At 41.4% G+C, this 25,745-nt stretch overlaps 1 protein-coding gene across 4 annotated transcripts in view; it reads right to left on the bottom strand.

Annotated features, from left to right (window-relative positions):
• LOC105467646 (prolactin releasing hormone receptor) overlaps positions 1–25,745 on the bottom strand; it is a 65,235-nt gene that overhangs the window by 5,987 nt on the left and 33,503 nt on the right. For all 4 annotated transcript variants that reach the window (XR_011607604.1, XR_011607602.1, XR_011607603.1 and 1 more), the window contains one exon: positions 1,494–1,547. The gene's annotated coding sequence lies outside the window, so the exon portion shown is untranslated. The remainder of the gene's footprint in view (positions 1–1,493; positions 1,548–25,745) is intronic.

Genomic DNA, 25,745 nt, shown 5'->3' with positions numbered 1-25,745 from the left:
AAGTCTTATCTGGCTACATCTTTCTCCCATGCTGAATGCTTTCTGCTCTCAAACATCAGAGTCTTCAGCTTTAGGACTTAGGCTGGCTTCCTTGCTCCTCAGTTTGAAGATGGACTATTGTGTGACCTCACCTTGTGATCATGTGAGTCAATATCCTTAATAAATTCCCCTTTATATATACCTCTATCCTATTAGTTCTGTCCCTCTAGAGAACCCTGACTAATACAGATGCCTAGGAGCTGCCAAGGGCACCCCACCCCTGCACTATCTGGGGAATATCTGTTTTAGGAGATGTAGTTCTAAGACAGATTTCATTTGAAAAATGGTTTCGCTACCATAGTAGATTCTGAAATGGCTACAGATTTTGTCCCTTTCACACTGACTCTGAATTGGCCATGTGTCTATATCCATACCACCCTACACATACCCAATCTCGTCTGAATTGGCCATGTGTCTCGCTTGGACAATAGGACATTAGGAAACATGACACAGAGATTTTAAAAGTGCTTGCACATTGGGGCTTGTTCTCTGGGTGCTCATGAAAGCCAGTTGCTACATGAGGAAGCACGGGCTAACCTGCTGGAAGAAGATGAAAGACCACAACAATCATGATCCACTCCAGCCTTCCCAGCTGAGCTCCTATACATGCGAAAGACTCAGCTGACAGCTAGCCAATCCTCCTACACAAGCAGATAGGCAACTGATCGCAGACACATGAGTAAATCCAGCCCCTGATAAGAACAGCTCAACCAACCTGCACATTCACGAATTAAGTAAATGCTTTCTGTTTAAGTCACCAAGATTTGGAGTTTGTTTGTCTTTTCATTTTTGCTTTTTGTTTTGGTTTTGCAGTAATGGCTAACTGATACAGCTGCTAAGTAATATATTTCACACCATTGGCTTAGACAATCTCTAATGGCCTTATCAGATGATGTTCCTAAACAGCTGACTTCTATTTTTCTAAGGTAATACAGCTGCACTTTCCAGCAGTGTGGTCAGATCAATGCACGGAGCATCTTCCTACCCACTTGTCATTTCCTAGGGCATCCCTCCCCGGGTCAGGCCCTAATGCTGCCAAGGTGCCTACCTGGGATGCCCTACACAGGCACAGGGCCAGCACCCCATCATCCCAGGGAAAATGTTTCATCTCTGGTCAATTACTGCTTTTCTTCTGAGACAGGCCCCCTTCGTATCTCTTAAGAGCCACTGGCCCCCCTGGTAAGCAGAACAGGGTAATATGTGTGGTAGGCAGTTATTGGTTGTCATCCCATTATCCCCTCCTGTAGGCAACCTCCCTTCCCCTATTCCACGCAGTACCAATCAGTCATGGTGCCCTGCCACAGAGGTTAGCACATGTTCTGGCTGGCTAATGAGAGTGACCCATTCACTTTAGTCCAGGAGTGAGCATATGACTTAAGCACAAGCACTAGGGAAAGAGTTTTACCCAGGTGGAAAAGGTTGTCTATTGCCTTCAAGGTCAAGTACTGCTGTACCTGTGTCAGGCTTGCTGATGGCTATCTTCTCTGGCCCCCTGGTGAAGCCTCTTGCTGGCAGAGAAAAGGAAAACAACATAAAGAGAAAGGTAGAGTCAAGAGATGGAAATGAGAAAAAAGAATCCCAGTGATCACCTTTGAGTTCCTATATACAGCTATGCCTGATGCCAATTCCATTTCTTAATTTCAAAGGACATAAAAGCCCATGAAGTGCCTATTTTACTTAGCTCATTGGAACTGCTCTTCTACCATGTGGAAGTGAAAGCTTCCTGACCAGCCACTGTGATCAGGAGCCTGATGTGGTAGGAGGAGCTTGGGACCTCTTGGGCCTGCTCTGCCTTGATCTCCCAAGGGCTGAGCCATGTCTCACTTTCTCCAAGCCCCTTCGTCTCCTCTATACAGTGCCCTGCACAGAAGAGGGGACCAGCAAATGCTTGTTGGACTCACTAATGATGCATTGGCAGGGATCTGATCCGAGTGCTCAGTGCCTCGGTTTCCTCCTCTGTAAGATGAGGATAATAATACATGCCCTGCTTAGTTCACGAGACCAACATAAAAGCCCATTGGAGCAAAGGTAAATGAATGCACTTCATATTATATAAAGTTCTGGACAAATACAAAGTCTTAGTTATGAGAAAATGTTTGCTTTACACTTTATAATACATAATCTCTATGAGCTCTTCCAGGTCTAACGTTAAAAATATTTTTAAATGTAAGTGTGTAATTAAATTACAAATGTTGCATATCTCTGCTTGTAATTCATTCATGTATTCCATGGGTATTTGTTAACCACAGATGCCATTGTTGATGCATTAGATATAGTGGAAATATAGGTCTGCATGTAGATGTCTCTCAGCTATACCAAAAACATACGTCTTCACCAACAGCAGCTGCCCTGTTGTGTGTGCAGAATGGGGAAGGAGACTAGCAGTATTCACCACCATGCAAGACACGTGCTAGACGTGTTCCCATGGTCTCTTATTTCATGCCCTCAACCCCATTTTACAGACAGGAACATTAAGATTGCCCAAAGCTCAACACCAGAAAGTGGCTAACCTGTCAGGCCACCACTTGCTTTTGGAGTCAGGATTCAGCTTCCAGTTTGACTCCGAAGCCCTGTCTTTTCTAACCTCACCAGGCAACTTCCTTTGGGGGGAAAGTCAAACTCTGCCCACCAGGCATTTTCCTGCCCAAACTGGGTCATGTCTGGATTGAAGTGGGGGACAGGGGTCACCTCAATTGCCAAAACGTAGCTTCTGCAGCTCCTCCTCGGGAGGTGAACAGTGCTAAGGCTCGCCCGGGCGAGGAGGCCAGGGCTCACATGGGTGTGATTTCTCCACTGCCCGGCGTTCCATTGCCGTCTCGTCTTCCCTGGCACCTCTCTGAGATGGACAGGGAATCCTGGGATTCTTCTAGAAACTTGAATTAGCCAGGATTCACCTCCTGCCCAAACAGGTAAAAATCACAGAGGGACGCCTCTGCCTGACTCAAGAAAAGGGACTGTCATAGATGGCGGGCAAAACCTATAAGGCTTCTCTCCTTCAACCCGGAGCCAAACACACAAACCTGCCAGGCGGCACTGCAGAAGCCTTGGTGCCATCTTCTGGCCATGTTGAGGATGGCGCTCTGGGAGGTTGAACTGACCTGGAAGAGGAGGTGGCTGGATCCACACACGCTCCAGGGGGTAACCTGCTCCATGCGCTGTGTGGACTCGGGATCAGCAGAGGACAAGACAAGGTCCCTGCCTCACAGACCATCTGGAACATCAGGCACATACCAAAAGAAGATGCATGACTGGTGACTGCCACAGGCACGTGCTTTCTGGGTCCTGAAGATGGAAGTAGGTAGCGTGTCCCAGAGGAGCCTGGAAAGCCAGCCTGGGAGACATGGGTTAGAGGGATATGGCATTCCAAGGGTAGGAAACAGCAAGAGCCAAGGTGGGAAGCTGAACTGTGCCTTCCTTGGTCCTAGAGCAACAAACAGAGCTCCACAGCAGCATCGTAGGGAATGGTAGGGAAGTAGGGGCGAAAGCCTTGGAAATGTGGATCGAAACCACTTGAGAAGGGCCTTGAATGAGTCAGCAATGTGGGGTGTCAGTCTCCCAGTGAATCCCAGAGGGTGCCCAGTGGTGATCCAGGTGTTTGAACAGAAGGAGAAACATGGCACACTTATTCAAAGATTTAGGAGGAAAATGGCAGCAATTTTAAGGACGTTTAAATTAAAACAAACACATATGTGTTATCCAGTAGGATACAAAAATCCCTACAATTTTTAAAGATCAAACAGTAGACTTCAAAGACATTTTCCACTTGCAGCAGCTCTGTTTGGGGTACCCAGGCACCGCACACTCTATAGCTGGGGGCATTAGTGACAACTACCTCATAGGCTTGCAGAGGCAGAAACGAGATAGTCCACAAAAAGCTTCATGCTTACCACAATGCCTGGAACATGGTGACAGTCAGTGTCATCTTTCAGTACTCTGGTCCTGTCCAATACAGCTCTTTGTCTGGTTCCTGACTGGCTTCTGATTCCAATTCAGCCTTTGGCTTCTGGGTCTTCCCTACATCTCTACTCTCCACCACATCTCCCAGTGCCCCCTCACCCCAACCTCACTCTCAGCCTCCTCCCTGACTTCTTTCTCTTGACCTCCCACCTTGTGTCCCCAGTCCTCCAAGTCCAGGCCCAACAGGACACGTTTTTCCAGAAAATCATTGCCTCCTCTGCCAAGTGATGCGCCCATAGGGCTAGTCTTCATCCCCAGATGCCTGAGTGGACCCAGGAGTGCTCCCCAGCACCCTCTCCCCACACTGATGGCTTAGAGACTCCCTCACTTCTGCATCCCAGACCTTGGGTTTAGTAGTTTCTCCACAGCAGCCCACATGTATACAGCCCTTGTGGACTGCAGCTGGCATATCCGATCCATCCCTTCCCAGTCCTGGGGGAACTCAAGCTCACCTTCTAGCATGAGCCACCTCTGCAACCTCACATGGCTTCTCCAAAGGCCTAGCTCCCCAAACAAAGCCAAGATGGGTCAGGGAGTTACCTCCCATGTGCCTGCCAGTTGACATTTTTTTACTGTGAAACATCATAGCAAACGAAGCCAGAGAGGCCCGCCTGGGAAAGGCTGGGTACCTGCTCAGGCCAGAGGAAGGAAGATGCCGCTCCTCCTTTAGAGCATCAGGGACAACGTATCAGTGAGCTACTCAACAGATCCCGCTGCCCCACAAGCACCCGCAGAGCTGTTGTGTTTTCTACATACATTTCATACAAACCGTACATGGGCAGTCATTCCCATTGCTCCAACCCTGATTTTGTGCTCTAAATAATATTTCTCAGCACCCTCAAAGACCTGGTTTGTCCCAAATTCCCATGATGGTACAGAGCTGCAGAAAGGACAGTGGCCTTAGAAAAGTGTTACAGGTTGGTGCAGAAGTATTTGCTATAAAATTGCAAAAGCCACAGTTACTTTTTCACCAACCTAATATTTAAAGCATTAAGGGAACATGGGGAAAAGCCAGGTTTGGCTCTAGTTTTTTGTTAATTTTTACTTATATTTTACTTATATTTTCTTATATACTTATAAGTAAATATATGTAGAGGACTACGTGCTCGCAAACGAGACGTTCCTGCTCTTGTCCTGCTCTTGTCCTGCTCTTGCAAACGAAGCAGGGCGTTCCCAGTAAGTCCTGCTCTTGCAAAGGAAGCAGGGCGTTGGGGGCTTGTTTATGTGTAAACATCTTGAAAATCCAGAAAGTCAGGGAAAGGTCAGAAAAACAACAATGTGTCTTGTGACTTGGCAACATTCCACAAACGACTGTATAAAATAAAGCAGAGCGTGCCATTCGAGGCAGCCGCCATGTTTGTCTTGTCTAGTGTTGTCTTGTGTGTTCATTCCTTTGTTTAGGAAACACACGGACCCCAACAAATATAAGATTTATATTACTTATATTTACTTACATTACTTATATACCTAAGTTATAATATACTTATATTATAATTTTTACTTATATATTACATGCGTTCAAAAGAAATATTTGCATATTGTAAGATGTTCAAAATATTACAGAAATATTTGCTCTAATAAGCAAAAGTCCGCAATAGCCTCACCTCTCAGAGTTAAATGTCAATAGTGGTTCAGTGCATACTCCCCCAGGCAGCTTTTGTTCATGTGCATATTTTAATTATTTTTTAAAAATAGAATCATACTATATGTGAAATATTTTTATCAAACAACAAATTTTGCACCTGTCAAAACAAAGAGATGTACCTGTCTTGATCTAAGAGTTGTGCAGTATTTCATTGTATCCCCCATAATTTATTCACTCTGTCCTCTATCAGTTGACATTTGATTATCATCTCATTTACCTTATCTTTTTTTTTTTTTTTTCCAAGACAGGGTCTCACTCTGCCACCCAGACTGGAGTGCAGGAGTGTGATCTTGGCTCACTGACGACCCCACCTCCTTGGACTCAAGCAATCCTCCCAACTCAGCCTCTTGAGTAGCTGGGACTACAGGCATGCATCATGACATCCAGACAATTTTGTTCATTTTTTCTAGAGATAAGGTCTTACTATGTTGCCCAGACTGGTCTCAAACTCCTAGGCTCAAGGGATCCTCCCACCTCAGCCTCCCAAAGTACAGGGATTGCAGGTATAAGCCACCATGCCCAGCTTTATCCAACTCTATAAGTGAGAAATTGAATCCCAGAGAGGTTAACTGCTTTGTGCAAACCTCGTCCTACCCAGCCAGTCTTTCTCCTCTCCATGCTGTCCCTTGCATTTCAATTTCTTATTCCAGTTCCCATGGGCAGGAGCAGGGCCTTTCCTGGAGAAAAACTCTTTGTCCCAGGGATTCCAGAGAACTGAGGATGACTGGCAGTCACAGCAAACAGAATGCCAGCCAGGTCCTTTCATTAAGGAATGAGTTAGACATGTGCCTATTGAATTCGTAAGAACTTAGAGACAAAGAACATGAAAGAATCTAGAAGGGGGAAAAACTGATATCTTGTCCTTAAATCAAATTTTGATAATGAGTGTCATATATTTAAATGTTCGCACATAATCATCACATTAGCATTAACTATACCATCAAAGACAGTCTGATTACTAATATGCTGCTTCGTGCATCACCACCATGAACTTGTTAATACATGTAATTATAAATGGAAAAGTGGATTGGGGCTGTATCCAGTAGAGGCCTCTGGAAGTCTGAGCATGTTTTCCTGCTGTTTCCCATCAACTTGAGTGATAGGTTTTCAGGTCATCTGATCAGTGGGAATATTATATTTAATTGAGCTCCTTTCAACTTTCAAATCTGTGTATTACTACAGAATAAATGGCACTCCTTTTTACACCAAAATGATAGTAGCGTAATCCCTATCCGGCTTCAACTGGACTATCACTCTCTGCTGACTGTCCCACACATTTTTCTGGGAGTCCCTAAGAGGATTCTCACAGTCATGCTGTGGCAGTCACCACGTGGCATTTGTCCCCACTTCCCCTCCTGCCGCAACTCCACTTACTCACATCTGGGTCCTTATAGCGTCACGAGATGCCTGTTGTGGACACTCCCATCATCAGAGCCCCAGGGGCCACCTGCATGACCTCAGTGCTCTCCAAGTCTTCTGGTCTAAAGGTGGCGGACCCCCTCTGGGTGTTATTGTCTCCTTCCTTTGTCATCTGAGCCCCAAATCAGCTATGACTTTGCCCAGAGTCTAACAAGATCCCTTATAGAACCAAATCTGTCCATTCCAACTCTCATTCCTTCAACCACAGTAGCTCCTACTCTATCCAAGGGATCAGCTAAGTGGCAAATCCTATCAATTACTCTATCCAAGGGATCAGCTAAGTGGCAAATCCTATCAACCCTCTTCCTCCCCCATTTATCGCATGGTCTGCTCCCACTACCAGAAGTCCTCCTTCTTACCCCAGTTAAAATACAAACACTCCTAGACAAATCCATGGATACCAGCAGATCCCAAAGGTGGGAGAAAGATGCAGCCCTTATTAGTTGCATTTGAACTCCTGCCAAAAATGCCCACGACATGCAGTTCTTTGAATTGGACAGATGCTGAGAGCAATAAAAGTGTAAAGAGAAGTAGGCAGAGTTTCTCTATTTCAAAATAATCATTTGCATAAGGCTGGATCCTGAAGACATCTATCTTCATAGGTACCAGCGGCTATAGACTGAATGTCTGTATACCCTCAAAATTCATATATTAAAGCCCAATCTCCAATGTATTTAGAGGTAGATCCTTTGGGAGGTGATTAGATCATGAGGGTAGAGCACTCACAAACAGGATTATTGCCCTAATAAAAGAGACCACAGAGAGTTTATTTCCCCCTTTTACCATGTGAGAACACAATGAGAAAGTCCTGTATGAATGCAGAAGCAGGCTCTCACCAGATGCTATTAATAAATCTGCCAGTGCCTTGATCTTGGACTTCCCAGCCTCTAAAACTGTGAGACATAAATTTCTGTTTTATATAAGCCACCTGGTCTATGGTATTTTGTTATAGTTGCCCAAACTAAGACACCTGCTCTCAGAACCAGCTGATGTCTTCAAAGGAGATACCCAGTGAATAAAAAAACAAGAGATCTCTGACATTTAGTCTTGGAGATAACCACATGCCTATGATGAGAGCACTGTGACATTACATGAAGTACTTTAACCCTGGAGCAGAGAAACCTGGGTGTAAATCCCCTCCTACTATTTCCAACCTGAAAGATGTTGAGCAAGGCCCCCTTCACATCCTCAGTCTCAATTTCTTTATTGGGTTTGATAATGCATGTGTGTCAAGCATCTGGTATGTGGGAGATATTAATAAATGATAGCAATTATTATTATTATTACTGGCTGATAGTGGGATGCACAGGCTATTCTACTTTCTTTTTCTACCCATGTCTCTTCTAGTTAAAAATAAGTTTTTAAAAATTGTCTGGGCCTGGTGAGGTGGCTCACGCCTGTAATCCCAGCACTTTGGGAGGCTGAGGGGGGCAGATCACCTGAGGCCAGGAGTTCAAGACCAGTCTGACCAACAAGGAGAAACCCTGTCTCTACTAAAAATACAAAACATTAGCCGGGCATGATGGTGCATGCCTGTAATCCCAGCTACTCAGGAGGCTGAGGCAGGAGAATTGCCTGAACCCAGGAGGCAAATGTGGTGAGCCAAGATCGCGCCACTGCACTCCAGCCTGGGCAACAAGAGTGAAACTCTGTCTCAAAAAAATTGTCTGGAACATGTTCGATATTTATTGTCAAATTGCCCTTTAAAGACCTATCCAAAATCTTATATTATTTTAGCAAGAAATTATAGAAATTTCATCTATCAGATTTAAGACTGTTTTCTGTCTATTTGGAATTTCCATTGAGCCATATATTGAAGGTCTCTCTCCTCCACCCACTGACTGGGTCTACACAGGCAGCCAGTGGCCCTGGACTGCCTACGACATGGCTGTAATGCAGCAGCAGGCCCAGAGAAGCCCTCCGGGCCGGAGCTTGTTGGCAGGACGTCCTTTGGTGGAAATGTGGCACTTCACTTTATCCTTTCAAATGGGAAACAGAAATGCAATTATGCAAATTTTTAGATTATTTTTTGACCATGGAAAAAAGCAGGGAAATTCCTCAAGGAGGCATTGCTAACTAATCCATCATCGGATATGGATGGCTCCCCTGAAATGACCTTCAAGGTCACTGCTAGACCTTTGACCTTGGTGTGACTATCACTTCACAACTGGACAAGCCACCGGTTTGTTACCTACATGGCAGCCATATACATAGGAGCTGGGCTTGGTGCTGCTGCTATAATAAGAGGAGTGGGAGGAATGAGCCAGGAATCAGGAAGGAGAAGGAGTATTCAGACCAAGAATTTGTTTCTCCCACCCCTTCTTTGCTCATCCCCCTGGGTAGACCAGCTGCCTCTGTTTCTCTGCTGGGCTCTGCAGAGATTCTGGTGTTTCCATCCATATTGGTGGGAGGCAAAGCTCCCTATGGACATTGTACCCCATTTCCAGTGAGTAGGTTGGAAGATGGACTTGAACATATGTTAAATCACCATTGGCCAGTGGACTAGGCAACTGGGCAGAGGCAGACAGGAAGGAATCATGACTCTCCAGGTACTCCTTGTCTTTCCCTCTTTCTCTATCCTTACTCCTTTCAGAAACTCAAAATCTTACAGTAAATTGAAGCTGAAATTAACCCAGATCTTCACTAAACTGGATTTTTAAAAACATCTTAGAAAAAAAGGCACAAATTTGGGGGGTCAGAGACGGGGTAGACGTTCATTTAAAGGATATATTTCACTAAGATATGGGCCGGGAACCATGAATGTTCTTCCATGTACTTTCCTCTCTGATCCTGGGTGAAGACAAATTATCATTGTGGAATGATAAGCATCATGGCTGAGACCCCAACATCCTGGGTCTTGAAGGAGAAATTTAATTATGATAGGGCTATTTTACCTAATAAGTTAGAAAAGGATGGGGGAGAGAACACATTAATAGCTTTTAGAAATGTTTCAAACATCAAGAGTTGGCCACAAGAAAGACTATTGTGTCCTGCACTGTGTCATCCAGGAAACTCAAGCCCAATATCCTTTGGAAAGATCTTTGTGTTAAGTGAAGTTTTACTGTCAAATGCAGCTCCAAGGGTATAAGATTCAATTTCCGCAAACTCACAACTGGATCTTTTTCTAAGAGACTTCTCAGGACTTTAAGAGTGTGTGGTGTGTGTGTGTGTGTAGTTTATCTAATGAACATCCTCATTTTTTGTGACAGTGAATAAGTGTATAAAAGTTTAAAAACTCCATATAGCTTTGAGTGTCTCTGAGAGGGTATCTCAGGACCAATGGAGTCAGATTTTGAACAGCTGGTATTGTTACAGGACTGCCAGAAACAGACTCTTTAAGCCTCCGATGTCCGTAAGATTGGACTTATGGGTGGGTAGCACGTGCTGTCATATACAGCCTCTTTTCCTCTGCCTCTGACCCCTGGTAGGAGGAAAACGGAAGAATTCCTCACTCTCCAGCCTGTTCCCATAGGACTTCACAGCCCTATGGATACGTGCCCAGAGCCAAACTCCATCGCGGCTGACTGTACTCCAAGGTGACTGTGTGACCATGTGATTCAGGGTCAGCACTAGTCCTCCCCTTGGCAGCTCTAATTTTGCTCCCCAATTTATGAACAAATCTAATTCACTCTGTTGTCCCCTGCCCACTATTTCCTCTTTACTTCTTCCTCTTTTTCCTTCCTTTTCTTTTCTCTGCATTGTGGTTTAAATTGAGAAGGAGGGAGAGGGCTTTGGTCAGAATTGGGAGCAGGAGTGGGGAGCCACTGGCCAGGTTTATGATGGCAACAATTTCAAATGTCTGCATGCCTGTTTGCTTGCTTTAGTCCATGGCTCACAATTCATCCAAGAGAATCTACCTTGCCTGGATTGCTGTGACAGATTCCTAGTTGGAGCAATTTTAGAAAATACAAAATGCATGGGATAATGTTCCCAAATCTTAAATGCATCTCAAAGGTGTAGTCTGATGAATTGTTACTTTTGTATATACATGAGTGGCCATACCCAGATCAAGACACAGGACACTTTCAGCCCCTAGAAGGCCTGCTGCCACTTTCCCAGTCAATACACCTATTGAATAGGAAACTAATATTCTAGTTTCTAACACCATAATAAATTGTGTCTGTTCTTGAACTTTAAATGAATGGAATCAACTAGTACATACTTTTGTATGTTGGCTTCTTTCACTCAATGTAATGTCTAGATTTAGCCATGTTATTGCATGCAACAGTTGTCTTTTTTATGGCTATATGATATGGTGGTGTATGAATATGTTGCAATTTATCCATTCTACTATCGATGGATATTTGGGTTATTTCCAGTTTTTTACTATTACGAACAAAGAATATATGCATGTTCTTCTATGAACATTCTTGGATATGTCCTTTTGTGGGCATATGAAATCATTTCTCTTGAGTATATATCTAAGTGTAGAATTACTGGGTCACAGTGTAAGGTGTGTGGTTAGCTTTAGCAGATACCACCAAATAGTAATTTTCCAAAGCAGTTGTGCCAATTTACACTCTCACCAGCAATGTATAGGAGGTCTAGTTATTCCGTGTCTTTGGCAACCCTTGATATTGTCAGACTTTTAAATTTTAGACATTCTGGTGGGTGTGTTGTGGCATCCCATTGTAATTTTATAATTTTCATTGCATTTCTTTGGTAATTAATGATGTTGAGCACCTTTTCACATGTTCATTGGACATTTAAATATTCTCTTTTGTCAAATGCCTATTCAAACCTTTTGCCCATTTTTTAAAAAGTGATGATCTCTTCTTATCAATTTGTATTAGTTCCTTATACACTCTGGATACCAGTTCTTTGTCAGACATATGTAATGCAAATATCTTTTCCCAATCTGTGATTTGCCTTTTCACCCTCTTAATGATGCATTTTTTGAACAGAAAATTCTTAATTTTATCAAACTTTTTGCCTATGGGTAATGCGTTGTATGTTCTCCTTAAGAAATCTTTTCATGAATAGTTCTTGTATTTTAAATAATTTTCCTATATCTATCGAGATGGTTAGATGATTTATTTCTTTTATTCTGTTATTGTGTGAATTATATCCATTAATTTTGAAATATTAAGTCAATTTTATTAGGTAGGTGCAAAAGTAATTATTACGGCTTTTGCCAAACTAATGACAAAAACTAATGCAACAACCTAATATGTTCCTGGACAAATCCCACTTGATCACATAAAGTATCAGTTTTATACATAACTGAATTCACATAGCTAAAATTTTTCTGAGGATTTTTGTGTCTGTTTATAAGAGATGTTGGCTGATAATGTTTCCATCGGTTTTGTTGTGAGAGTTATACTAGCCCCATAAAACAAATTAGAAAGTATCCCTTCTTTTTCTATGATCTGGAAACATTTGTAAAATTAGTATTATTTCTTCCTTATATATTTGAACACTTCTCAGTAAAGTCATCTGAGTAATGAACTTTCCTTGAGGAAAGACTTTTAGTTATGGGTTCAATTTCCTTATCAAATGTTGTAGTTTTCAGATTTTCAAATATTTTTTGTGTGAGTTTTGGGAAGTTGTGCTATTCAAATAATTTTATTCATTTCATGCAAATTGTCAAATTCATTGTTGTACAGCTGTTCATAATATCTTACTTTATTAATGTCTATGGGATATATAGTCGTGTTCCCTCCTCTCTTATTCTTATTGATAATATGTGTTTTCTCTTGTTCCTCTTGATAAGTTTTGCTAGGGTTTTCTCAAGATTATTAACGTACCCAAATACTCAACATTAATCTTTTCAAATTTTCTTTACTGTATGTTTGCTTTTTATATCACGGATTTATGCTCTCTCCTCTATTGTCTCCTTTCGTCTACTTTCATTGGGTTTAATTTGCTGAAGTTTTATTTTTCTAGCTTCTTGAAATGAAATCTTAGATCATTGATTTTCCATCTGTCTTCTTTTTTATTATATGCATTTAAAGCTATAAATTTTCCTCTAAGCACCGTTTAAGCTGTGTCTCACAGGTTTGGATGCAACATGTTTTCATTTTCCTTCCATCCAAATATTTTCTAATTTCTCTTATTATTTCTTCTTTAACCCATGAGTTACTTAAGAATATGTTGCTTAACTTCCAAGTACTTAGGGATTTTCAAATTTTCTTTCTTTTGTTGATTTCTCATTTAATCCTACTGTGTTCAGAAATATACTATGGTTTTAATCATTTTAAATATGTTGAGGCTTGCTTTATCATTCGGTGTGTGATCTATCTTGGTGAATACTGAAAGCTATGTGTATTCTTCAGTTTGTGTGTGGGTTCCATAAATGTCAATTAGATCAAGCTAGTTAATTGTGTTAATCTAATCTCTGCCTTTACTGAATTCTTTATTTATTCTATCAGTTGCTGAGAGGGATGTTAAAATCTGCAACTATAATTGTAAAATCATGTATTTCTTCTTTTAGTTCTATCAACTTTTATTTTGAAACTATATTATTAGTACATATATATACAGGGTTGTTGAATTTTCTTGTTAAATTGATCCTTTCATCATCATGAAGTTTATTCTCTATCTCTAGTTAAAATTTTTGCCTTAGAGTCTACTTCACCTGGTATTAATATGGCCAGACCAACTTTTTTTTGGATATTGTTTTTGTGGCATATCTTTTTCCATCCCATTACTTTAAATATATCAATGTATTTGTCCAGGCAAATGCTGCATGATCTCACTTATACGTGGAACCTAAAATAGTCTAACTCAATCAGAAAATAGAACGGTGGTTATCAGGGGTTGAGTGGTGGGGAAAACAGGGAAATCTTGGTCAAAGTGTACAAATTTGCAGTTATATAATGAATAAGTTCTGGAGACCTATTTTACAGCATAGTGACTAGAGTTAATAATAATGTACTATATACTTGAAATTTGCTAAGAGAGTAGATCTTCAATATTCTTACTACAAAAACATACCTACACAAAGTATTAGATATTTTAATAGCATAATTGCAATAATTATTTTATACTGTTTACATCTATCAAAACATTGCACACCTTGACTATAAATATTTTTGTCTATTACACCTTAACAAAGCTGAAAAAAAATTTAATTAAGATACTCACTTATATGTATATATACCTGTGTCCTTACTCTATTAGCATTTCTCTTACAAATAGCATATAATTGGGTTTTTAATCTGGTCTGATAACTTTTGCTTGTAATTAGAGTTTTCATTCCAGCATCATCAAATAGCATTTTCTGTGATTATGGAAACATTCTATATCTATGCTGTCTAATTCAGTGGCCACAAGCTATATATGACTTTTGAGCGCTTGAAACATGGCTAGTTCAAATGAGGAACTAAACTTTTAATTGTGTTTAATATTAATTTATTTAAATTTAACTAGCCACCTGTGCCTACTTGCTACCACACTGGATGGTTTAATCGAATTGAATCAATTTACATTTAATGAAATTGATTATACTGTTGGGCTTAGACCTACTATCTTGCTCTTTTTTACCTACCCCATTTGTTCTTTCTTCCTTCATTTTTTCTTACCTTCTTTTGGTAAGCATTTTATATTTTTCTCCACTATCAGCTTTTCAGTTTGGATACTGAATGAAAAACACACACATTTGACTTATTAGAATATACTTTAACTTAGTACTCTTGCCACTTCAAAAAAATGAGAATTTTACAATTAATCTCCATTTAGCCCTCTCCTCTCTTTCATGCTATTGATGTCAGACATCTTACTTCTGCATATATTTTAAGCCATACCATGTATTATTATCAGTCTTGTCTTAAATAGTCAATATCCATTTATGTTTACTCACATATTTACGCATCCTGGTATTCTTTATTCCTTCCTGCATGTCTGTGCTTCCCTCTGAATTCATTCCTCTACCAATTGTTTTTAATATTACCTGTAGTACAAGTCAGCTAGCTTTAAATTCTCTCAGCTTTGGTTATCTGAAAACATCTTTATTTTTCCTACATTTTTAAGAATATTTTTGCTGGCTATATAATTCTAGGTTGACATTTATTTTCTTTCAGTTCTGTAAAGATGTCATTACATTTTCTTCAGACTGCCACAGGTTTTGTTGAAAAGTAAGCCATCATTCCAATCTTTGTTCCTCTGAAGGTAATGTGCCTTTTTTCTCTAACTCCTTTTAAGATTCTCTCTTTGTCCTTGGTTTTCAGAAATTAACTATGCCTAAATGTAATTTTTATATTTATTTATTCTATTCGAGACTCATATTCTTGAATTTATTATTCAATGTCTTTCATCAGTTTTTGGAAATTCTCAAGCATTATTTCTTCAAATATTACTTCTGTCCTATTCTCTGCCTCCTTTCCTTCTGGAACTCTTAGTAAACAAATGTTAGACCTACCACTTACTATCTTATCCTTTTTTCCTCTATTTTATATACCATTTTCTGTGTGTGTGTGTCAATCTGGATACTTTCTACTGACCTACATTCTATTTCATTGTGTCCTGCCATGTCCAATCTACTACTGAATTCCCAATTTTAGGCATTGTATTTTTTAATTCTAGAATTTCCACTGGACTCTTTTTTATGGAATCCAGGTTACTGTTTAAATTCTACATTTTTATCTTCATTTTCTTGAACTTACTAATCATTATTTAAAATCTGGCTCCTGAGAAATTATCTGAATCACCTGTTGGTCTGTTTCTGTTTTTGTTTTTGTTTTTGTTTCAGAGGGAGTCTCACTCTGTCACCCAGGCTGGAGTCCAGTGGCGCAATCTCAGCTCACTGCAACCCCTGCCTCCAACTGTCCTGCCTCCAGCCTCCTGCCTAGCTGGAATTACAGGTGCCCACTACCATGCCCAGCTAGTTTTTGTATTTTTAGTAGAGACAGGGTTTCACCATGTTGGCCAGGCTGGTCTCAAACTCCTGACCTCAGGTGATCCGCCCGCCTCAGCCTCCCAAAGTGCTGGGATTACAGACATGAGTCACTGCACCCGGTCTGGTCTGTTTTATTGATATTATTTCTCTTAATTTCTAGTTAAATAACCTTTTTTAGGCTGGGGGTGGTGGCTTATGCCTGTCATCTCAACACTTTGGGAGGCCAAAGGCAGGCAGATCACTTGAGGCCAGGAGTTCGAGACCAGCCTGACCAACATGGTGAAACTTCATCTTTACCAAAAATACAAAAAAAACTTAGCCAGGTGTAGTGGCGTGCACCTGTAGTCCAAGCTACTCAGTTGACTGAGGCATGCGAATTGTTTAAACCCAGGAAGTGGAGGTTGCAGTGATCTGAGCTAGTGCCACTGTACTCCAACCTCAGCAAAAGAGAGAGACTGTCTCAAAAAATAATATGTTTAAATCATTTTTATAGTTTTTATTAAGTAATAGACATTGTGAATCAAAACAAAAATGTGACGCTCTGAATTATGTCATCTCTCTCCCAAATGGTTAATATTTTTCTTCTTTTTCGTTTTGGTAAGTCAGCAGATCACCTTATTCTATTGAAAGGAAGTTTTAAGACTTTCTTAGAGATCATCTCTTTCAGTTTTTCCTTCTCTTATAGAGCATGGTCCTTCTGAGATCTTAACAGAGAATCTGAGGCATTAACCAAACCTCTCCCAATTTGAAAGAACTTAAATTCCAATTTCTAGCTCCTCAGCAATGGTAAGCTTTGGGATCTCTACTCAGAAATCCAGCCTCTCAACTGCTGCTTTCTGCTTGGCTCTTTGGAATCACTCTGTATGTGGAAATCTCAGGAGACAGCGAATGACCTACGAGGCATTTTAGAGCTCCTCTCATTGTAGCTAAGTCTTCCAGAATTTTCTTCCTCAATCCTTTCCTGCTCTGGCAGACTCAGACTCCATCCATTGTCTCCTTGGCCCAGTCAGATTATAGCTTTCTGCTTGGTGAAGACCTACTGGTTATTGAACTGGAATGTGCTCGCCCTTAGGGGGAAAGCTGAGGTGAGTATCTAAGCATGGAACTCACTTCAAGTATTTCCTTTCATTCAGGGATTGTGCTTCCTTCAGTTCCTGCCTGTTTTGGCTGCTCTCCAGGGCCTTCACATCTGTATTTCAGCCTCCACATCGGTGGGTTTCACATTCACAGATTCAACCAACCACAAATTGAAAATATTCAGAAAATAAAAATTAAAAATAACAATACAGCAATAAAAACAATATAAATTTAAAACACAGGATAACTATTTACATCGGATTTGCATTGTATTATGTATTATAAGTAATCTAGAGATAATTTAAAGTATACGGGAAGATGTGCATAGGTTATATGCAAAAACAACACTTTTTTTCTTTTTTTTTCTTTTTTTTTCTTTTTGTTTGAGATGGAGTCTCGCTCTGTGCCCAGGGTGGAGTGCATTGGCACAGTATCGGCTCACTTCAAGCTCCGCCTCCCGGGTTCACGCCATTCTCCCGCCTCAGCCTCCCGAGTAACTGGGACTACAAGCACCGGCCACCATGCCTGGTTAATTTATTGTACTTTTAGTAGAAACGGGGTTTCACCGTGTTAGCTAGGATGGTCTCAATCTCCTGACGTCGTGATCCGCCAGCCTCGGCCTCCCAAAGTGCTGGGATTACAGGCATAAGCCACTGCGCCCGGCCAAAAACTACAACACTTTCTATCAGGAACTTAAGCATCTACAGATTTTGGTATCCAGGAAACCAACCTCCTGAACTATAACTGTACATATATCTATATCCATAATGTGGATAATTTTTCCTCCAGCTTTTATTATTACTATCAGAGAAGAGCTAACTCAATACATGCCATTTTGACAGGAACTGGGACACTAGTTAGAACAATTTTTTATTGTGAAAGGAAACACCTCCACAAGACTGTCTTCAAATGAAATATTACGTAAAGCCTAATATATAATACAGGTGAAAGAAAATCTAGTCTAGTGTTGATCAGTTCAGTAGAAAGTGTCCAGATTATCACCCAGAAGGTGGGATATAGGGCTGGTTATATTCTTTGAGACTCTGGAAGTTTGAAAATCACCAAGAACAGGAAGAAGTGTGGGTTTCAGATTCAAAGAGACCTCAGTATGAATACCAAACCTACTGCTTACTAGCTATGTGTCCATGGGTCAACGATTCAACTTCTTGCAAGCCAGGCTCCTCATCTACAAAATGGAGACAGTCATGCCTACCTTGCTTTCTTGTGAGAAGTCATTATAAGAATTATCACAAAGTACATGAAAAGTAGCTTGCACATTCCTAAGTGTATAATGGACAGAAGTATGTGCTTCTCAAAGGCAAGGATGTTTTCTCTACTTTTCTAACACACTTACCTGCCATCCCAGCATTGAACACTTGGTTGCTGAATAAATACTTGTTGTTTTACTTGCCTTTTCTCCATTAAAAAGATTTTCATTTAAAACTAGGCCTCCACAGCCCTAAATCCTGAGCTATTATTATTCTGAAATAGCACAATGGGACACAAGATCATATTGAGAAGAGTTAGGCTAAACAGAGCTTTTAAATGCAAATGGAAGACAAATGAAGATGGGCTCCCATATATGCACACATGTGAAAATTGACAGTTCAGATAGTGAGATAAAAATGAAACTGTTACCTATAATGCTTGATATGAATTATAAACTGATCTTCTATAATAGCCTAAATATCTCTAAAGACATTTAATGTAACCATTCATAGCATGCTCCTTTCAAAAAATAAATTTCCTTTACTGAATGTGTAAATGGATTAACTGAAAGACAATCATGAAAGGCTTTGCCACTGTGTGATGATAATCTTGTTAATAAAACATCATGAAATTTTTCTAGGAAAAAAAGATGAGTTTTCTGATTTCAACAAAAGGGGAAAATGTTCCTTGCAGCACAGCAAATTTAAGAAAAGCAAGAGAGTAAATATTAAAAAGAGATATTAATTAATCAGAAAACGGCCGGGCGCGGTGGTTCAAGCCTGTAATCCCAGCACTTTGGGAGGCCGAGACGGGCGGATCACGAGGTCAGGAGATCGAGACCATCCTGGCTAACACGGTGAAACCCCGTCTCTACTAAAAAATACAAAAAAAAACTAGCCGGGCGAGGTGGCGGGTGCCTGTAGTCCCAGCTACTCGGGAGGCTGAGGCAGGAGAATGGCGTGAACCTGGGAGGCGGAGCTTGCAGTGAGCCGAGATCTGGCCATTGCACTCCAGCCTGGGTGACACAGCAAGACTCCGTCTCAAAAAAAAAAAAAAAAAAAATCAGAAAACAAGAAAGAACACAGTAAAATAAACAGATTTCCAGAAAGTACTGTTTTTTAAAAAAGGAAAACAGATATTGAGAATTAGAAATAAGAGATATAAACAAAGATATGTAAGACATTTTAAGTCATGGGAAAATAACATGTGTAATTCTGTATTAATAAATTTGAGAAACTTGATAAAATAGATGGTTTTTTAAGAAAATGTAAATTTTCAAAATTATCAAAAAGTAAATGGTAAATCTGAGCAGACTATTAGCTCTACAAGAAATTCAAAAAGTAGGCTAATTATTGAAAAACACAATTTAGAAAGATCCTGGGCCTACTTGGTTTTACAGGCTATATTTTTCTTTGAATTTTCAAGAAACTATCACTTCTATTTTATATATTTCCATAAGTCTGTAAAAAATAGTAAGTTTCCCAATTCAATTCATTAAGCCTAGAATACTGTTGACACAGCATCAAGAAAATAAAAAAATTTGCAGGAATATAGATACAAAGTAAAGTTACAAATCAAATCAAGTAGTGTTTTGAAATGATAATAACACCATAACCAACCATGATTTGGAATGCAAGCATGGTTCAATACCAGGAAAGCTATTAATGTGATTTATCATGTCAGTAGATCAAAGAAGGCGTAACAGTAAGAACAGAATAGTTAGAGGCCAACAGTCAGATTTTAAAGACAGGTCCCCTGGGCTAGAAACCTGGTTTTTCCACTTCCACTGTGACTTTCATCAAGCAGTCTAAGCTCTGTGCCCAATTCTTTTGTTATGACATGGGATGGGATGTATTGTAAATGTTTTTTCTTAATTTTCTATATATTATAATGTTTTGGTGCCTTTAAATAAACTTTTCTGGATGGGGAGAGATTGTCCTTCCTAGGGCTAGTTAATTCTTAGAGATTACTAAGGATCCAGCCTGCAGCATGCCTTTGACATGCACACTTGCCAGTCCAGAGCCACACCCCCTCTCTCTGGCCCTGCATTCCAGGAGACAATATTCCTCTGCCTTAGTCATCCCAGGGCCAGGTACCAGGCAACTGGTGACCACTACCCCTGTAGCCCAAAGCTCACTGAAATTATCCAGACTGGCCAATCCTAAACTGTTTCCACTGACCTTCCTTGCCTTGCCTTTCCCTTGGAAACCCCAAGAAAAGGCAGTGACCTAAGTCTTCCCCTACCCCTATCTTCTCTCTCCTGACCATCTGGTGTCATTCCCATGTGGTCCTGCATGGTGTGCCAGTGCTTCCTGTCTCTTGGACCCATGAGTACAATAAACTTAGTTTTTTCCAGAGCCTTTCATCTGTCTCCTTTTGTGGCCACATGTGACAGCCACATAAAATAATACTACAAAATATGAGAATACTAACATTACATACCTTGTGGGGATATTGTGAGAATTAAATAAACTGACACATGTAAAAGATGTTTACATCAATGCCTGGTATATAGTAAACCCATAAAACAAATACTTGCTAGATAAAATAAAACCTAAATCATCATCTGTATAAATGCCAATGATAAAGTTTATCATCCTTCTCTGTCAGAAACTCTTGGTAAACCAGGAATAGTTCAACACCATAAAAATTGTCTATCCCAGACTAACAACTAATATCACTCCTCTGAGACAATAAAGGGACACCCACTAAAGCCAGGAGTAGGATCCCAATGGCCACTATCACCCCCTTGGCCTCCACCAGACAAGTTCCCAAGGCAACCTGACCACAGGGAGAAAGAAATGGCTCTCTAACTGTGCAATTTTATTTTTTATCAAATTTCCTTCTTCATTTTCTTGATCCTAGGTTAGGATTAAAATAATTTAAGTTATTAAATCATTTCCTCTCCCACCAAGCCTGGCACAAAATGCACAAAGTGAGAAGCAAAGTGGCAAAGTGTCCCAAGGATGCTGTCATTAGTGATGCATAGCTCTATGGTGAGATGTTGAGAGCTTCACTGGGGATGCAAACTCCAATCAGAGAATTCGACACTGGAAGAGAATTCATTACTTCTTCTAAGTCACTTTTCCTCTCTGACCTGGGTTCCCTTTTATAGCATAAAAATAGTGTGATCCAAGTAACTTTTGAAGACAGTATTTAGACAACATGTCCTCATGCTAAAACTTAAAAAAAAAAAAAGAAAACTCTGAACAAATACTGAACTCTAGTTAATAAGGTACTTCCTCCCCCCCCCCCCCACAGAGCCATGGGTTAGCAATTCTGAAACTAGGACTGAATAAATAAATAATATACCAAAGAACATGGGAGCCAGTTTTCCCACTGGTAGAGAAAGGAGTTACAAATACAGGAGAAGGAAGGCGAGAATATGCTCTGTAAGACATGACTGAAATTGGGGGTATCAGTGGGAACTAATGAGTTTTAAAATATACACATTGCTCAATACAAAAATAAAGACAGATGCATGTGCATGTGCATTCATTTATTTCTAAGCTCTGCCTACTGTGAGGGCCTAGAAGCAATGACATCAACCTAGTAATAAACTCCTAGCACTAAAACATTGGAGCAAAACCCATCTAAAAAAAAAGAAAGAAAGAAAAAGAAGGAAAGTTCTTCTTTACAGAGGAGAACCAACAAATAATGTATTAATAGAAGAAACGATAAAATTAGAAAATCACCATCACGATAATGATTGATTAAAGTCAGAATAACATATGAATCTTTAAACTAGTGGGTGAAATTTTTATTTTTATACATGAATATGTACATAGTCACAAATTATCTCACCATAAGATATTTATTAATGATAAATAGCAAACTAGTAACTTGACAGTAGAGAAACTTAGCAGATACCACCTTAATCAAGTGATTGATGTTAACATCATCATTTATGAGTCAAATTGAGATTATGTGCCTCCTGATACAATGCACTGAGAAGAATACAACATCACTTATAATGTACTCCTGCCAAAAGGGTATAACCTGAAACTGACAATGAGGAAACACCAGACACACCCAAAGGAGGGTCATTCTAAAAAATGAACTGCTCTATACTCTTCAAATGTAAATACATGAAATACAAAGCAAGTCTCAGGGTCTATTCCAGTTTAAAGAATATTAAGGAGTCATGGCAACTGAGTACCCCACACAATCCTGGGTTTTCTTTGGTTATGAAGACATTTATAATGTATTTATAATTTATAATTGACAATTAGATCTGAATGTGACCTTATAACAGAAATAGTCATATTTGTTGATTTCCTAATTTTGGACATTGTACTATGGCTATATAAGAGAATGTCCTCGTTTTTAGAAATACACATAGAAGTGTGTAGAAATAAGGAAGTATCACAGCTGCAACTTATTCTGAACAGTTCAACAAAAACAAATAATGTAGACATATATAGAGAGAGAAAGGGATAAATTTTAAAGACTAAAATTTGGAGCTTGGTGAAAAGAATACAGCAATTCTTTGAACTATTCCTGCAACTATTCTGAAAGTCTGAAATTATGTCGAAATTTAAAAATTAAAATTAAGAGTGTTGGAGTTTTTAAACATGGCTATGAATTCCACAGTACTCCTCCCATCGGAGAGGTGGCCTACATCCCCACCCCTTGAATGCAAATGGGCTTGTGTCTTCTTCCACCTTCGATTGTGCTGAGATTCCACAGAACTTCAAGGCAAGGCCATTGAAGACCATAAGGCTGCCACCTTGTTCCCTAGAAAGCTTGCTGTTGGATCCCTGAGCCACCCTGAGACTACTACACAGGAGAGACCACATGGAGGCTTCCCGCAGTCAAGAGTCCCACCTGATCCTGATGGCCCCCAGCAGCCCCAGCTCCGGCAAGGGAAAGTTGAGTGAAGCCACATTGGAAGTGGATCCTCAGTCCCAGCTGTTCCCACCTCTAGCTTGTCACATCACCCCCCATCCCAGCTATTTGAATCATTCCCACCAAGGTCCTGGCTGACACTGCAGAACAGAAAAGAATGACCCCTCTGTTCCCTTCCAAAGTCCTGATCCACAAAATCTGTGAGTGTAATAAAATTGTTGCTGTTGTGTGCCACTTGCTTTGGGATGGTTTGTTACACAGTAATAGGTAACTGGAACAAGTACCCCATCTGACTAGGCACCAGGCACTGTGCAGAGTCTCTGGCACTCCTTTCCACAGCCCTGTGTAATAAACACCATTATTCTCCCCATCTTACAGATGAAGAAACTGAGGGCCAAAGTGCTGTAACAACTTGCCTAGGGCCACAGAGCTAGGCAAGTTACAAACCTAAGATTTTTTTCATCGAAGCAAGCACTGACACCAGGGCATCCTGTTATATTTCATCTCCCCAAAAGCATTCATTCTCAGCTCAAATAAACCTTATTAGAGCTGGAGACACCATGGTGAGCAATGCAGATGTGGTTTTTGTCTTCATGGTACTTACAGTCTGGTGGGACTGACAGAAACCAAACAAACAGCATCGGCATCATCAGGACATTGGACCTAAGGCCCCTGCAGTCTCTTTTAGAGCCGAATTCCTGGGTTCTGGCAGCCTCTCTTCTTACTCCGCCAGTTTAGGGTCCAGAAACGCCACAGACCCCTTGGGCTTGGCTGGGCTTGGCCCCAGTGGGTACGGGGCAGATGAACTCATGAGGCTGTTTCTCCAAGAGTCCCCCCGAAAGGGAAAAGAGAGTGTATGAAACATGGCTATTGTCCCCTGTAATTCAATCAATAGAAAAAGACAGGTTTCAAATAAATCCTAATGCCTCCCACTACCAAAAACATTTTTTAAAAGATCTGGTAGGGCCTGAGAATTTGTTTGTCCCTCCTGGTCATGTGTTCTGAGCTCTTACAGCGAGGAGAGGGGCCCCAGCACCCCACCATGCACCTCCCTCTCTGACTTCAGAAGAGTAGCTTTGACCCAGAACTGCAAGAATCCAGCCCCGGTGTGGATGCCAGGACCCCTGCACATCCCCTCCCTACCTTCAGTGCCCCTCCCAACTCTCCTAACGGGGCATCTGTGGGAGGTTAGCATTCCAGGCTGCGGCTGCTGCTGCCGCCTGGCAGAGCCCAGGCATCATTTCCATTCCGCAGCTTTGGCCTGACATCTGGTGGAGGGATGGGAAGCGGTGCATTTAGTCAAATGACAAGGAGGGTGGTTGCAGCCCTGGGCAGGCAGAGTCTTCCTCCTATGGAAAGTGAGGTGTCCAGAGTCACCTGGAAGCTTCCAGGAGTCAGAGGCTTTTCCTTCAACCAGTAAGAGCCACCATGTCCTTCCCCTATAGGAGCCCACCAAAGCCTCAGAATGTGGCCATTTGGTAGCTAAGACCTTCCTCAAAGCGGGAAAATGATCCCCAAGAAAGGTTCCCCAACTCTTCCCAGTCAGGCAGCTGGGAGTGGAGGCAGCTGAGGCAATCCTGGGTTATCTGATTTCAAAATCGTAGTCTTAAGGGCTCTGTCACCTTGGCCCTCAGTGAGTCAACTGAGGTGTATAGGGGAAGGAGTCTCCATGGGGACACTCAGGTCCGTGGCCATTCAACACCCTAGGTTCACAGACATCTGCAGAGCATGGGACACAACCTGCCTGATGACACATATCAGGGTCCCAAGTTCAACATGCACGTTCAGGGCCCCGATTGCAGCCTCTGCATTTTAACCCACCCCAGGTGCTCACTGCCTTCAGGTGAACCTGGGCGGCGTGGCTCTGCTGTTTCCTGCCCAGATGCGGTGGCCTAGCCTCATGAACGGGGTGGGAGGTGGGTGAGGTTACCGATCCCTACTCACCAGGGGCCACTCCAAGAAGGGGGCAGGGGTGCTCCCCCCAGAGCCAGGGCCTGAGACAGGGCTGGAGGCTTCCTCCCAGCCTGGTCATTCTCTGGAGGTGCCACGCGGTGCCTTAAACCTACTGTGGGTGGCTTCTCTGATCCAACATGGCCAAATCAGAACGCTTGATTTTCACACTGGACCTACTATTCCTCCAGCTTTTCCATCTAAGTCACTACACCACCATCAATCAGCTACCCAGACCAAAACCACAGGGGGCATCATGCTTGGTCCCCTTTCCCTCCCCATGCCCCACATCCAATCCATTGGCCAGCCCTGGTGGTGCTCCCACAAAACACATCCTAAGTTTGCCCCCTCAATGTGGTTCCTACCCAAGTCCCAGCCTTCACCTTTGTCCAATAGGACCTGGCAGAAGCCCCCTAACCCTTCCCCTCCCCTCCTACTTTCTCTCTTGCCCCCCATGTCAATTGTCCAAGTGACCCTTTTTATTTTTTTTATTTTTTTTTCAAGACAGGGTCTCACTCTGTTGCTCAGGCTGGAGTGCAATGGTGTGATCTCGGCTCACTGCAACCTCCGCCTCCCAGGTTCAGTTCACTGCTCTATCCCCAGGGCCTAGCGTCTGGCACTGGCTCCCAAATATGGAGTTGTTTACATAATTAATGATTCCTCTGCTATGACCCAGGCTGTTCCCTGTTGTATTTTGTACAAATGAAGCAGTTGACAAAATGAGACACTGAGAGACTCTAACGCCCAAATGGGAGTGGCACAGAC

The sequence above is a fragment of the Macaca nemestrina genome, chromosome 9, assembly GCF_043159975.1.
Source record: "Macaca nemestrina isolate mMacNem1 chromosome 9, mMacNem.hap1, whole genome shotgun sequence".
NCBI classification, from domain to species: Eukaryota; Metazoa; Chordata; class Mammalia; order Primates; family Cercopithecidae; genus Macaca; species Macaca nemestrina.
The sequence above is the reverse complement of the archived record's forward strand: the minus strand, read 5'-3'. Positions and strand labels throughout refer to the sequence as shown.